Raw genomic sequence first — 14,862 nt, 5'->3', positions numbered from 1 at the left:
CTTGTGCCATTAGCAGATTTAGGAGTAGCCATCCTCCAAGCCCTAACTCAGTTGGTAAAGAATCCGCCTGCAATGCAGGAGACCCCAGTTCAATTCCTGGGTTGGGAATATCCCCTGAAGAAGGGATAAGCTACCCACTCCAGTATTCTTGGGCTTCCCTAGGGGCTCAGCTGGTAAAGAATCCACCTGCAATGTGGGAGACCTGGGTTCAATCCCTGGGTTGGGAAGCTTCCCCGGAGGAGGGAAAGGCTACCCACTCCAGTATTCTGGCCTGGAGAATTCCATGGACTGTATAGTCCATGGGATCGCAAACAGTCAGCCACGGCTGAGCAACTGTCACTCACTCACTCCCTCATCCTCCAAGCCTCTGAGACTCTGATTTACCAGTCAAAAGATAATCTCAGTTCCTCTGACTCTTTATCTGGAGGGTGAGTTGGGAGGGAGCTACACAGCCCTTCTCTCCCATTTTCTTCAGACTCTCTGCTGCTTCTCTCCTTCAGCTTCCAAACACATTCTTCTGTTCTCTGATGTGTGGGTCAGTGGGTGTTGGTGGCAGGGTCTTTAGAAAATTCTTCCTGCCTGTTTCTACTGGGTCAGAAGACTGTGGTCTTCCATCGGCTGCCCTGATTATACACTTGCTTTCTGCTTGGTGGGCTTTTGTTCGTTCCCTTCCCACCCACAGTCATATCTCCCAGGATCTTACTCGTATCCTCTTTTATTTCTCTTTATTCTCTGTCAGCACTCTTTGCCTTACTCTCTCGACCATCCCTGGTCCCATTTCTTTACCTGTGGCTCCTCTGAGATTCAGTGTGTTTCCAGCATCCCCTGGCTCACCTCTCTGAGAGAACTACTCAGGACAGACTAGTCCAAAGCTTCACTCCCATTCTTCTCTATATATCAAACTACTTCTGATTTTCGGTTCCAAACAATGGTGTCCCCTTCTCCCACCTGCCTGTCCGGACACTCCCTCACTCCTGCCTAATCCAGGGTCAGCCCAGGTGTCCTACCTTCTTAGTGCATCTCCTGTGTGTCCCGTTCCCATTCTTCTGCCCCTGCTCTGCTCCAGTTCCCCATTCCCTTCCCCCAGACTCTCAAAATACCCTTCTGACAAGTCACATAACTCGCCTGCTGGGGTCAGATTCGAGTGCGTCTCAGGCAGAACCTTCAGTGGCTCCTCATTGCTTTGTTGGTGTTCAGTCGCCAAGTTGGGTCCAACTCTCCACGACCCCATGAATCACAGCACGCCAGGCCTCCCTGTCCATCACCAACTCCCGAAGTTCACCCAAAGTCATGTCCCTTGAGTCAGTGATGCCATCCAACCATCTCATCCTCTGTCATCCCCTTCTCCTCCTGCCCTCAATCTTTCCCAGCATTAGAGTCTTTTCAAATGAGTTACTTCTTCCCACCAGGTGGCCAAAGTATTGGAATTTCAGCTTCAACATCAGTCCTTCCAATGAACATTCAGGATTGATCTCCTTTAGGATGGACTGATTGGATCTCCTTGCAGTCCAAGGGACTCTCAAGAGTCTTCTCCAACACCACAGTTCAAAAACATCAATTCTTCTGCGCTCAGCTTTCTTTATAGTCCAACTCTCACATCCATACATGACCACTGGAAAAACCATAGCCTTGAATAGAAGGACCTTTGTTGGCAAAGTAATGTCTCTGCTTTTTAATATGCTGTCTAGGTTGGTCATAACTTTCCTGCCAAGGAGTAAGCGTCTTTTAATTTCATGGCTTCAGTCACCATCTGCAGTGATTTTGGAGCCCCCAAAACTGGTCTGTCACTCTTTCCATTGTTTCCCATCTATTTTCCATGAAGTGATGGGACCAGATGACATGATCTTAGTTTTCTGAATGTTGAGTTTTAAGCCAACTTTTTACTCTCCTCTTTCACGTTCATCAAGAGGCTCTTTAGTTCTTTTTCACTTTCTATCGTAAGGGTGGTGTCATTTGCTTGTCTGAGGTTACTGATATTTCTCCCAGCAAACTTGAGTCCAGTTTGTGCTTCATCCAGTCCAGCATTTTGCATGATGTACTCTGCATATAAGTTAAATAAGCAGGGTGACAATATACAGCCTTGACGTACTCCTTTCCTGATTTGGAACCAGATATGTTTTTCCATGTCCATTTCTAACTGTTGCTTCTTAACCTGCACACAGATTTCTCAAGAGTCAGGTCAGGTAGTCTGGTATTCCCATCTCTTTCAAACTTTTCCACAGTTTATTGTGATCCACACAGTCAAAGGCTTTGGTGTAGTCAATAAAGCAGAAATAGATGTCTTTCTGGAACTCTCTTGCTTTTTCGATGATCCAGTTGATGTTGGCGATTTGATCTCTGGTTCCTCTGCTTTTTCCAAAACCAGCTTGAACATCTGGAAGTTCACGGTTAATATATTGCTGAAACCTGGCTTGGAGAATTTTGAGCATGACTTTACTAGCGTGTGAGATGAGTGCAATTGTGTCGTAGTTTGAGCATTCTTTGGCATTGCCTTTCTTTGGGATTGAAATGAAAACTGACCTTTTCCAGTCCTGTAGCCACTGCTGAGTTTTCCAAATTTGCTGGCATACTGAGTGCAGCACTTTCACAGCATCATCTTTTAAGATTTGAAATAGCTCAACTGGAACTCCATCATCTCCACTAGCTTTGTTGGTAGTGATGCTTCCTAAGGCCCACTTGACTTTGCATTCCAGGATATTTGGCTCTAGGTGAGTGATCACACCATCGTGATTATCTGGGTCATGAAGATCTTTTTTGTATAGTTCTTCTATGTATTCTTGCCACCTCTTCTTAATAGCTTCTGCTTCTGTTAAGTCCATCTTTGCATGAAATGTTCCCTTGGTATCTCTAATTTTCTCGAAGAGATCTCTAGTCTTTCCCATTCTATTGTTTTCCTCTATTTCTTTGCACTGATCGCTGAGGAAGGCTTTCTTTTTTTCTTTTAATTTTAGTTGCAGGCTGATTACTTTACAATACTGTGGTGGTTTTGGCCATGCATTCACATGAATCAGCCATGGTTGTGCATGTGTTCCCCATCCTGACCCTCCCTCCCTCCTCCCTCCCCATCCCATCCCTCAGGAAGGCTTTCTTATCTCTCCTTGCTTTTCTTTGGAACACTGCATTCAAACGGGTATACCTTTCCTTTTCTCCTTTGCCTTTAGCTTCTCTTGTTTTCTCAGCTATATGTAAGGCCTCCTCTGACAACCATTTTGCCTTTTTGCATTTTTTTTTCTTGGGGATGATTTTGATGCCTGCCTCCTGTACAATGTCATGAACCTCTGTTCATAGTACTTCAGGCACTCTATCAGATCTAATCCCTTGAATCTATTTGTCACTTCCACTGTATAATTGTCAGGGATTTGATTTAGGTCATACCTGAATGTCTAGTGGTTTTCCCCAATTCTTCAGTTTAAGTCTGATTTTGGTAATAAGGAGTTCATGACCTGAGCCACAGTCAGCTCATCCTCTGTCACCCCGTTTTCTTCCAGTTCTCAATCCCTCCCAGCATCAGGGTCTTTTCCAATGAGGGCTCGTCGCATCTGGTGGCCAAAGGATTGGAACTTCCGCATCAGTCTTTCCAATGAATATTCAGGACTGATCTCCTTTAGGATGGACTGTGGATCTCCTTGCAGTCCAAGGGACTCTCAAGAGTCTTTTCCAACAGCACAGTTCAAAAGCATCTACTCTTTGGCGCTCAGCCTTCTTTATGGTCCGACTCTCACATCTGTACTTGACTCTGGGAAAAACCATAGCTTTAACTCTACAGACCTATTTCTCAAACGAGGCGAATAAGAAAGCTTCCTGGAGAGCCGGTAGTCGTGAGAACTCAGAAGCATGTAGACCGACTCGGCCTTCGGTGAGCTCAGAAGTGGCTTCCACCAGCAGGACCACCTGGACTGCGGCATCTCTCCTGACGCACCCCCTGCCCACTCGGGCCCCCTGCCCTGCCCTCGGGGTGCACCTCCACGCCTGCCGTGCTCCTGGCCTCTGAAGGCTGCTCCTCCCCATCCTGACATTAGAGTCCTGGTCCTCTCCCATGCCCGAGGCCTTTCCCAGCTCCCGACCGAACCTAGCCTTTCCTTCTCGGACTCTCCTCAGCCCTTAGTTAAGGCCTCACTTCACGCTCGTCGCATTCTGCCTGCACCGTGGCTGTTCCTGGGCTTTGGGTATGAATAATGTCATCATTTTTTCAGTATGTTTCCCCCTCCATCCCCATCCACGTGTCCGCCCAGCAGCGGAATGCAGGATCCTTGAGATCAAAGACAGTCTCCTCCTCCTGTATCATCGGAGACGCGGTCACCCAGCCTCCTGCGCAGCGAGTTGCCAGCACATGTGTACAAGGTGGAGAAGGCAATGGCAAGCCACTCCTAGAAAATCCCATGGAGGGAGGAGCCTGGTAGGCTGTAGTCCGTGGGGTCGCTAAAGGTCGGACACGACTGAGCGACTTCACTTTCACTTTTCACTTTCACACATTGGAGAAGGAAATGGCAACCCACTCCAGTGTTCTTGCCTGGAGAATCCCAGGGATGGGGGAGCCTGGTGGGCTTCCGTCTATGGGGTCACACAGAGTCGGACACGACTGAAGTGACTTAGCAGTAGCAGTAGCAGTGTACAACGTGGAGAGAACTGAGTGTCAGAGCTTAACCAGCCAAAATCCTGATGGGCGTTGGTGAAGCAACTCATTAAATGTCTATTTCAACCAACCACAGCACTAGGTGGTCACGGATCATTTCTTCAGATATTGAAAACAAAGCAAAGCGCTGTTCCAAACGGCTAGTTAACAGCGCATTCCCAGGATATTGGACTTTAGCCAAGTTAATGCCCACAGTTACAAAATGTAGGTTTAACCGTCCATACCCTCGTGCGGGCTCTGAAACACCACGTACAGGCATCCACTACTCCTAGTCGCAATGATACGCATTTGATTGTAATCACAGAAAAGTGGCTCTTCTCAATTTTAGTCCTATAGTATTTCATCTTTAAAATGGGCAAATCTTAGGAAATTCTCTTCATCTTAAAATTCAAAACACATTGTGAGCCAAATACCCTCATTGCCACAGGTATGCTAACACAGACCGTATCTAAATATGGCATTTGAGGGAGCCTGAAATGATGTGAACTCCCTGTCTCCTGGATGGGTCTCGCCATGGATCAAATCACCCTTTCCTCCCTACTAAGATCGCAGTAAATTCTTTCTCTCCTTCCTTTCCATTATTCTCTTCCCCAGGATCAAACTTTCAGCCCACACAGAGCACTGCTGGCTCCATATTTATTTTTTCTGCTTTATTTCAATTTTCTTCTTTCCAAAATACACTGTGTGCATGTTTCCTATTTCCGCTGCATGGGTTCACCCAACTGCTGCAACAGCTACTGGTGGCCTGCTTCTTCTTCCTCATACAAATACATTTAGCTCTTTAATAGCCCCCATTAAGCAATTCTAACAGCCAATCTGCTGCTGCTGCTGCTAAGTCATTTCAACCGTGTCCGACTCTGTGTGACCCCATAGACAGAAGCCCAGCAGGCTCCCCGTCCCTGGGATTCTCCAGGCAAGAACACTGGAGTGGGTTGCCATTTCCATCTCCAATGTGTGAAAGTGAAAAGTGAAAGTCAAGTTGCTCAGTCGCGTCTGACTCTTGGCGACCCCGCGGACTACAGCCTACCAGGCTCCTCCATCCATGGGATTTTCTAGGCAAGAGTACTGGAGTGGCTTGCCATTGCCTTCTCCGAACAGCCAATCTATCACTTTGCAAATGTCATTAAGGAAGAAAATGCCCTAGTCAGGAGTTTTCAGATAAATGTATTTTCAAAACACTTCAGGTACAGGGTTCTGTCCTCTATGTTTGCAGGATGGGGTGGATGTAAATTCAACTGAAGATGTAATTATAGTGGAAATCGTGCCTTCATGTCAATGCATGCTGATTCAAAAGCATTGCCCGAGGAATTATTTAGACTCAGCTCTGGGAGCACAGAGAAAGAATAAAGTTTCCACTGATGTTGAGTTCATAGCTTGGTAGGAGAGAGAGACAAATAGACAGACCATTGTAAAGTGGGGCGAAATGGGATTGCTTAGCTACATTCTGGATGAAGAAACCTTATAACCTCACTTATGGGCAGTTCAATCATAGCCCTAATGAGCAACAGGAAAGAAGAAAGAGATCGCGAAAGGCAGAATTAATATTGTTAATTATAATTATTTTAATTATAATTGTCATTATAATCCTTTCAAAAGAATTATAAAACACGGTGTGAGTAAAACTAGATTCAGGGAAAGCCTAATTGATTTCCAGGGTCAAACATGAAACATATTTTAAACCATACGTTTCATTCTGAAGCACAAACAAGATTCTGCGGCTGTGGGTCTGTGTCCATTTAGTTTGTGGTTTCTAAAAATAGATGAAAACTCACACGAGTAAATGACTTCATCAAACTACTTCTTTGAGGCTAACCCTTATTTTTTTTTCCATCTACTTTTAATTCATGTTCATTTGTGTGAGGGTGTGTGGATGCACCTCTGCAAACTCATTCTAATCCTTCTGGGAATGAGAAGCGCATAACGAAACAAGGGGCTTCCCTGGTGGCTCAGGGGTAAAGACTCTGCCTGCAGTGTAGACCAGGGTTCGATCCCTAAGTCGGGAAGATCCCCTGGAGGAGGGAATGGCAACCCACTCCAGTATTCTTTGGAGAATTCCATGGACAGAAGAGCCTACAGCCCATGCGGTCACAAAGAGTTGGACATGACTGAACGACTAACACATCACTTCAAAGAAACAAAAAGGAAATCCGTTGTTTTGCGGCTGACTCCTTGAGGCCACTTTGAAATCCCAAAGGCTGGCCAGTCACCTGCACGGCCCAAAAGTACAACTCACAGCCAAGTGGAGTTTGAACGTCATAGCATGTTTTTTTCTTGGAGCACGTGGAACCTCTCCACCCAACACCAATCAGAGTCTGCAGAGGTGTCCTTGATGGGGTCATGCGAAATATTAGTCAGAGGACTGAACAGGAGTTGCAAGGAGGTGGAAGGAGGTGGCAGGCGGCTTTGTAGTCCAGAATGCTTAAACATCTTGGGATTCAAATTTAAAGAATGTCTTTGCTGCCAGATCTCTCAGACTTTTTTATCATGGTGATAACTGGGACATTCCAAGAGGGAACTTTATAGACTATGATGGATTTCCCAACCTTATCAGAAAGAAAAGTGAAAGTCGCTCAGTCATGTCCTACTCTTTGCAACCCCATGGACTATACAATCCATGGAATTCTCTAGGTCAGAATACTGGAGTGGGTATCCTCTCCCTTATCAGAGTATCTGCTTAGTCGCTCAGTTGTGTCCAACTCTTTGCAACCCCATGGACTGTAGCCTGCCAGGTTCCTCTGGCCATGGGGTTTCTCTAGGCAAGAATACTGGAGTAGGTTGCCATGCCCTCCTCCAGCAGATCTTCCCAACCCAGGGATCAAACCCAAGTCTCTCCCACATTGTAGGTGGATTCTTTACTGACTGAGCCACTAGGGCAGCCCAATCAGAGTATAGACTTTCTTATTTCCTGCAGGGCAAGGAGCACGCAGAACTCTCCCCAGGACCCTTTGCTGACCAGTAGAGCTTCCCAGGAGAGTTGCTGCCTTACTGGTGTTGATTGTGTTTGGGGATGCTCCCTCCAGCCTTCTGGCTAGGGAATTTTTCCTTTCCCTAGACTCCTAAGACAAGAAATAGACAAGCAGCTTCTGAGGGATCTTTCTCAAGTTCCCATGAGCCTGAGTCACGAAGGCATCAGAGAGGAGCCTTCACTCCCTTCACCTCCCCAAGGCAGTAGGAGTCAGGGTGGCTGTGAATTCAAGAGCTGGACCCCTGAGTTTTTCTTGGTCAGATTTTCATGTCAACAAGAATTGAATCACATGATATGATACCACCTCCTTTGTTAAAGAGGGATGCTAAGACTAATGTCACTATGGTACCACTGTTCAGAGGGAAATTTTTAAACACTTAATCTAATTATAGAGTTGAAATTTACTAAGCAAGGCAAAATGTTGAAAGTAAAGCCCCATTCTATTGTGACATTGTTGGCACTTGAATGTTCCCTCTGTATCTCAGCGTCAGTTTCATTATTAAGTGTTAGTTGCTCAGTCATGTCTGCCTCTATGTGACCCCCATGGACTGTAATCCACCAGGATCCTATCTCCATGGAATTCTCCAGGCAAAAATACTAGAGTGGGTTCCCTTCTCCAGGGGATCTTCTCAACCCAGGGATCAAATCTGGGTCTCCCACATTGCAGGCAGATTCTTTACCATCTAAGCCACCATGGCTAAACACACACACACACACACACACAACACTGCCTTTGTCTGTTGCAAATATATGTCTGCAAGTGATGTAGCTCACTTTTCGTTTATACATAGATTCCTTCCATTTGTTCCACTCCTTTGGACTTTTGAAAATAGGAAGAAGACATTCCTTAGTTGTTAGACAATTCTTGACAAAGGATCCAGGGGCTCCTGTGCTCATATATTTTCTTTAACTTGTTGCAAGTATTTGGGGATGAGGTTGGTAGGAAGAGTAGAGATGATGTCAAATTTCATGATATTTCAAAGCTAATGATAAGCTTCTCAAATATATTCTTGAAAGGTAGACAAAGAATAACTCAGGAAGTAAGAAAGCCAGATTCATTCGGGGAGCCAACCTTGCATTCTTTGGCAAAGGATACGAGGATGAACAAGATACAAATCTGCAAATATTTGAAGACGGAAACATCACTGAGTAAGAGCGTTATTTGGCCTGGCAGGCATGGGTTTAGCCAGCATTCACACTGAGAAATGACACTGATAACTGCTATTGTAACTGAACACAGCATTCATAGAAATAGAAGAGGCTGTTCCTGGCCAGACACATAGATATTTTCCTAGGCAAAGCCTCAAGCCTTTTCGAAGTGTTTTATTGATGCCTTTCAGAGGATGGATGGTTGGATAGTGTCACCGACTCAATGGACATAAACTTGGGCAAACTTCAGGAGAGGTTGAGGGACATGGAGGACTGCAAACTGCAGTCCACGGGGTCACAAAGAGCCGGACACAACTTAGCGACTGAACAACAGCAACAAAAGATCTTTCTTTCCAGGCGGTGCAATGGTAAGAACCCGTCTGCCAACGCAAAGCACACGGGTTCCATCCCTGGGTTGGGAAGGTCCCCTGGAGGAGAAAATGGCAACCCACTCCAGTATTCTTGCCTGCAGAATCCTACAGTCAGAGGAGCCTAGCAGGTTAGTGTCCATAGGGTTGCAAAAAGTCGGATATGACTGAATGACTGACACCCACCTAAGAAATGCAAGCTTCAGGGCTCTTCCGTTGCACCAACTCTCTCCAAAGCTTTGTGCGTAATTTTATAGTCATAATTTTGCATTCCTTTTTCTTAAAGAGGGCCCTCAAAACTGTATAATCTTGAAGATCCATAACGTCTTGATCAGCCTCTGGTCTCGGCAGTGGAGAAAACTCACAAGAAGTTCATAGTTATCAGCCAAACCGCAGGGTAATTTCTGCTGAAACAGGTTGTGGATTGAAACCCAAAGCCAGCCACCTGGACCCTCCAAACACCCCAAACACTGGATACTTTTCTTCAGCCTTCCTCCTCAGAACCACCTCCTTTGTATTCCGACAGCCCTGATGGTGACTCTGAGGATTACTGTGATTTGTAATCAGAGGGACAGGGTCAGGCCCTGGCTGTCATGTCCCTGAACTCAGAACCCTGAATGGGGGCTTATACAGTCAATGCAACCATGTGGCTACAGACACATTCCTTTCCTGCAGGAAAGGAACTGCTTGCCTTGTTTAATGTGGATCGATATGCTTCTAGACTGCTCTGAATCTGAGCTGCAGGGTCATGAGAAGAACAGAACCAAGCTGGGCTTCTATCGCTACGTGCCAAGTTGCTTCAGTCGTCTCCAACTCTTTGCGACCCCATGGACTGTAACCTGCCAGGCTCCTCTGTCCATGGGATTTCCCAGGCAAGAATACTGGAGTGGGTTACCATGTCCTCCTCCAGGGGATCTTCCCGACCCGGGGATGGAACCCACTGTCTTTTACGTCTCCTGCATTGGCAGGTAGGTTCTTTACCATTAGCACCACCTGGGACGCCCTATTCTATTGCTAGCTAATTCCTTTTAAGAGGGCTTACTGAAGTCCTCTGAGGCCTCAGCCCTAAGGTGGTACAGACATGCTCTTCTGCTTCACTGTTTCCTGTGGACAGGTGTGTTCCGATAGACAGGCATGTTTTAGTGCTGCAAATCAACACCTGGTCCTTCTCGTGTGTCTTCTGATGCTGTGAGCCCTGATCAGGCAACACTGGCTCATCTTGGGAGCATGAGGGAAATACCTGGAATTCTGTGCTACAGAGTTTAAGGCATGGAAGCACTATTCTAGACTTAGGCCAGGTGCAAACTTCTAGAGTCCAGTTGGATTGTGGTGACTCTTGTTTAATGGATGCCTTCACCAGTTAATTCACAGTACCAGCTGAAGGGAAATCAGGTACACAGGTTCCTCACAAGCTCTGACCTTGTTTATGAGAAGAGCAGAAATGTTTTTGGCTAAAAAGCCTTGGGGATACAGTGGGAACCTCTTTGTGCACTCAGCTGCCTTGTGAGCAAAATTGCCCACATCACCGCCTGCTTTGGCCCAACCGGTATTTTGCAGGGAGGGCAGATTCTCTCAGCCTCCCCCACTTTTTAAAAAAATTAAAAAAAAAATCATTTGGCCATGCTGCAGGGCAGGTAGGATCTTAGTTTCCCAACCAGGGATCGAACCTGGTCCCCCTGCATTGGAAGGATGAAAGCTCAATCACTGGGCCACCAGGGACGTCCCTTGGGCTCCCTTATCTTGTTTTGTCATTCACGAGGAATGAATATGTGCTCACTTTTCTCCTTTCATCCTAACAAAATCACACTTGGCAAATAAAGCTTCTTTCCCGGGATATTTGCATTTAGATTCTAAGTTATTTTTCTCTTCTCTCAATTCTCCACTCCAGGTGGCAAAGCAGGCTGCCCTTCGCTCCTTTAGTTGTGGGAGGGTCTGTCACTGCTGGAGCCACTACTTCTGCCACCATAGGCTTTCCCTGGTCGGTAAAACTGACAGCATGAAATCACCCGCGTGGCAGCAAAGAGCAAGGTGTCTGGGCTCAAATCTGCCCCCTTCCACAGCGCTGACTGCTCCTTGAGGGGCGCAGAGTAAGCTCCCCTCCCGCTTGGATCACTCCACGCCTCTCCTGCCTCTTCCCTCTCTGTATCCAGCCCCCAGCCACTCCCAAGGCACCCCAGCCCCACTCCCAAGGTGTTTCCATCCGAGGAAGGTGAAGGGCAGGAGAAAGGAGAACGAAGAACCACTTCTCCCTGATATGCATCTCATGTACCCATTAATAAGCAACACACTCTGCTTCCCAAGCGTACAAACTAACCTTAACCCTGGTCACAGCTAGCTGCTGATTTGAGGAGCAGAATTCTTTTTACTTGAAAGAAGACCTGAGACAGCAGGATTGGCGCAGTACCTGATTGACTCTGGCGTAAAGTGCTTCACAGGTTGCAGGGGAGAAGACAGGAGCTGAATTCCTTACAGAGTAGAGGCTGGAGGAAATGATCAGGAGGCTTATATGCCTTAAGTGAGCGTCCCCGGGGGCCGGTCGTCAGCGACTCTAGCAAGCTCCTGCCTCATTCTTTGGCCTTTGGTGCCGCCTGTAAGGCTCTGATGCGTCCACCAGGCAAACACACCCGACAAACAGCCCTGAAGCAGAGTCAGGAAGTAAAGTCAGTGGCTGCCCCGTGTCTCGGAGAGATGAGAGGGGGTGTGGCAGGAAAGGAGGTTTCAGAGTCTTGACATTTAGTGGCAAAGTCTGAAGAAGTTTACCTCTCCTCTCTCAGCTGCCTCAAGCCACACATTGGTGGTTTTTCTTGTACCAAGCATGTTGTCATTCAGGTATATGATTACACACGCACACACCCCCAAACAAGAAAGCTCAATCCCTTTAAGATTTCCTCCATGCAAGGGCAGAGCGAGAGTGGAGGGAGCCAACAGCCCTGCTTTTGTTGGCTCTTCTGGACGGTGGGCGTGGGAAGCCTGGGGTCTTGCTCTGTCTCTTTCCCCTTCAAACACCAGCCGTCTGCACTGGCTCTAAGTGTCAGAAGAGGAAATAGGGGAAAACAGCATTTTCTGGAAAATGACCACAACGGTTGACTAGGGGAAGGAGGGACGAGAGGGCAGGAGGACGTTTTAAAGTTATGTTTTCCTTAAGCCATCGGAATCATGAAATGCAGCTAAGTCTACTTCTAGGAAACCCCCAAACGGCTTGGGCATTTGTTTAACTCAGTGAGGACTTGTCAGCCCCGTTATTTCATTAGTATTTCTGAGACACAACTCCCGGGGATTTGGTAAAACTCTTGTACCTTCTAGACTTTTAAAAAGACTTGTCATACGAACTCTGGGTCACTCCCTGCCTGGCCATTTATTATATTTATCACTAGGGAAGGAGGAAAACTGCTTCAGAATAAAACCCAGGGCAAGAACAGCGCCAAGGGGAGCTGTGTGCAAGGTAAGTGCCTAGTTGTTCAACTGGAAATGTCCTAAATTCTCATAAAATGATGGCATCTGAATATGCATGATGATTGCATTTGACTCTTCTCTTTTGGTTTTAGGGCAATTTTGTGAAAGAACTGATCACCTAAGGTTGTTGCTGATTGTTCCATATTTGTTTAAACATTTATGAGAGAGGGCAGAATAGAATAGGATCTAGGATTAACTGTGTGTGTGTCAGTGTGATTTTTAGGTCTCAAAAAAAGAACTTCAAGAATCACTTGTTACTTTTTTTTCCCCAAAATCCTTCCTATAGGTTAAAAAAAAGATTAAGATATTTTCTGATAAGAAGAAATCAATCTGAAGGTTTGAATTTAGTGGGACAAATTTTGGTCCTTGGTTTTACTGAGTGGAACATTGCATTTGTGGTAAGCTTCCTAACCTGTGACTTACAGAACTCGTGAGGTCAAGAGACATCTATTGAACAGAACGTCCTTATTTCCTTTGGGCAACTAAACGCGGAAGTGGAGAGCAGAGATAAAAAACCAGATCCACGGGAACAAGATGGAAATTTCTCCCAGTGTAACGTTGATCAGCCGAGAACAGTCTAGACGCCCATGAAATTACACACCGATTATAAAACGCATTAGCCATGGGTTGTGAACCAGGTTCCTAACGTTTCCATAGTCAGAACTGTTTACATTTCTCATACCTACCATGGAAAACTTACATAACATTTTTCTCGTGTGGATAGGTAACAGATTTTAAAATATTCCGGCAAGGTTTCCCCTTACGCCAACTTAAACTGATTTCTCCGCCGACAAAGGAAAATAACTACAGAAGAACAACGCAAAAAAAACAACAACTATATAATCACTGAAAATCCATAACAAAGTTGCTCTCACAGACACTAGGAGGGGAAAAAAAAAAAAAACCTTGCAAAGAGAGTAAGCCTTCTCCCTCCATCTAGAGCGCTTCCACCCACAGCATACAAGATAACATCTGGATATTGTTTTACAGGCATGAATAAAGCCTTTTTTTTTTTTAGCCCCATCATTAAGTAAAAACCCGTTTTCCACAGGCAAACAGCACTTGTAAATTCCCTCAGATAAGTTTGGACGTCTTGAATGATTTCAGTCAGTTTCAACAGAATCATACTTTTTTCATTACCTTTCGAAGGGAAGATTTTTTTTTTTTTTTTCAGAAATTCCTTCAGGGTGCAGCACGCTCCAGTACTGACCGACAAGCCTGCACCTCTTACCTGCAAGGACGGGTGAACGCAGACGCCTGGCTAGAAGTGGAGTTAGGACAAGGCCAGGGAAGGGGCCGTCCACGCCGCTGCCTGGGGAAGGCTGGGTCCTGAGAAGATCTCCAAATGAAGAACACTCTCTTCGCTGTTCACTGTCAGTCAAAAAACAAGTTGGTGCAAGTTGGAGTAGGATTTACCTGAAGGAGCTGAAGAGAGAGAGAAGGAGGCTGGGGGAGACTGCGCGAAGGGAGGGAGGGACGGGCAAGGAGGGAGGGAGGGAGGAAGGAGAGGAGAGAGAGGGGGATCTGAGAAAGGCCATGATGTCAGCAGCGTGTCTTAAGGGGATCTACAGACCAGCGAGGCTCTGAGGGCCACCCAGTCCTGTATCCTGCAGACACCTGCGTGAGAGAGAGCCGATGCCCCTTTAAAGGAGGCCGCTTAATCTTCAGGAAATTCTGGCCCCTCGTTTCAGAGCCTTTGCAAAGGCCCCTTTGCGGAAATAAACTATGAATAAATAACCGGGTTATCTTCTCTCACAAGCTCTCCTTCAAGCCTGTTTTCCCCTCCTCTTCCCTCTTTCCTCTCCAGGTGAAGAGGAACCAAAATCCTCTCTCCTGGGAGAATCAGGATGGACCCACATAGACACACGCAAGCATCAGATACATTGCTGCTGTTCAGTCGCCCGGGCGTGTCCGCCTCTTTGAGACCCCACGGACTGCAGCACGCCAGGTCTCCCTGTCCCCCACCACCTCCCGGAGTTTGCCCAAGTTCAAGTCCACTGCATCGGTGATGCCGTCCAGCCATCTCATTCTCCGACCTTCATCCTCAGTCTTTATCAAGCATACGTATATGCGAGTGTGGCAGAGGGACACTGTGTTTTTAACTCAGCCCCACTTAACGGCCTTATGGATTTGTTTCTATAGCCTTTGTTTCCCTTGATCAAAAAGCATACAGGTGGATAGACACGGGTAAAACCAATGCCTTCCACAGCGTGGAAGTTGGGCTTGAGGTTCAGTGTTGGAATTGGCCAGCATTGGTCCACAGGGTTTCGCACTTCTGTGAGAAACGGTCAGAA

At 46.5% G+C, this 14,862-nt stretch overlaps 1 protein-coding gene across 10 annotated transcripts in view; it reads right to left on the bottom strand.

Moving 5' to 3' along the window:
* KCNJ15 (potassium inwardly rectifying channel subfamily J member 15) overlaps window positions 1-14,002 on the bottom strand; it is a 64,189-nt gene extending 50,187 nt beyond the window's left edge. For 5 of the 10 annotated variants that reach the window (XR_008684552.2, XR_008684551.2, XR_008684556.2 and 2 more), the window contains exon 1: window positions 11,520-11,850. The gene's annotated coding sequence lies outside the window, so the exon portion shown is untranslated. Of the gene's footprint in view, window positions 1-9,301; window positions 9,520-11,429; window positions 11,852-13,799 lie in introns of those variants that run through there. The other 5 variants (XM_055416466.2, XM_055416496.2, XM_088835140.1 and 2 more) reach the window with 4 other exon arrangements.
* Between the last annotated feature and the right edge of the window lie 860 nt (window positions 14,003-14,862).

The sequence above is a fragment of the Moschus berezovskii genome, chromosome 1 (genome assembly GCF_049115385.1).
Source record: "Moschus berezovskii isolate FMDL1 chromosome 1, NW_MosBer_1.0, whole genome shotgun sequence".
Lineage (NCBI taxonomy): Eukaryota > Metazoa > Chordata > Mammalia > Artiodactyla > Moschidae > Moschus > Moschus berezovskii.
The sequence above is the reverse complement of the archived record's forward strand: the minus strand, read 5'-3'. Positions and strand labels throughout refer to the sequence as shown.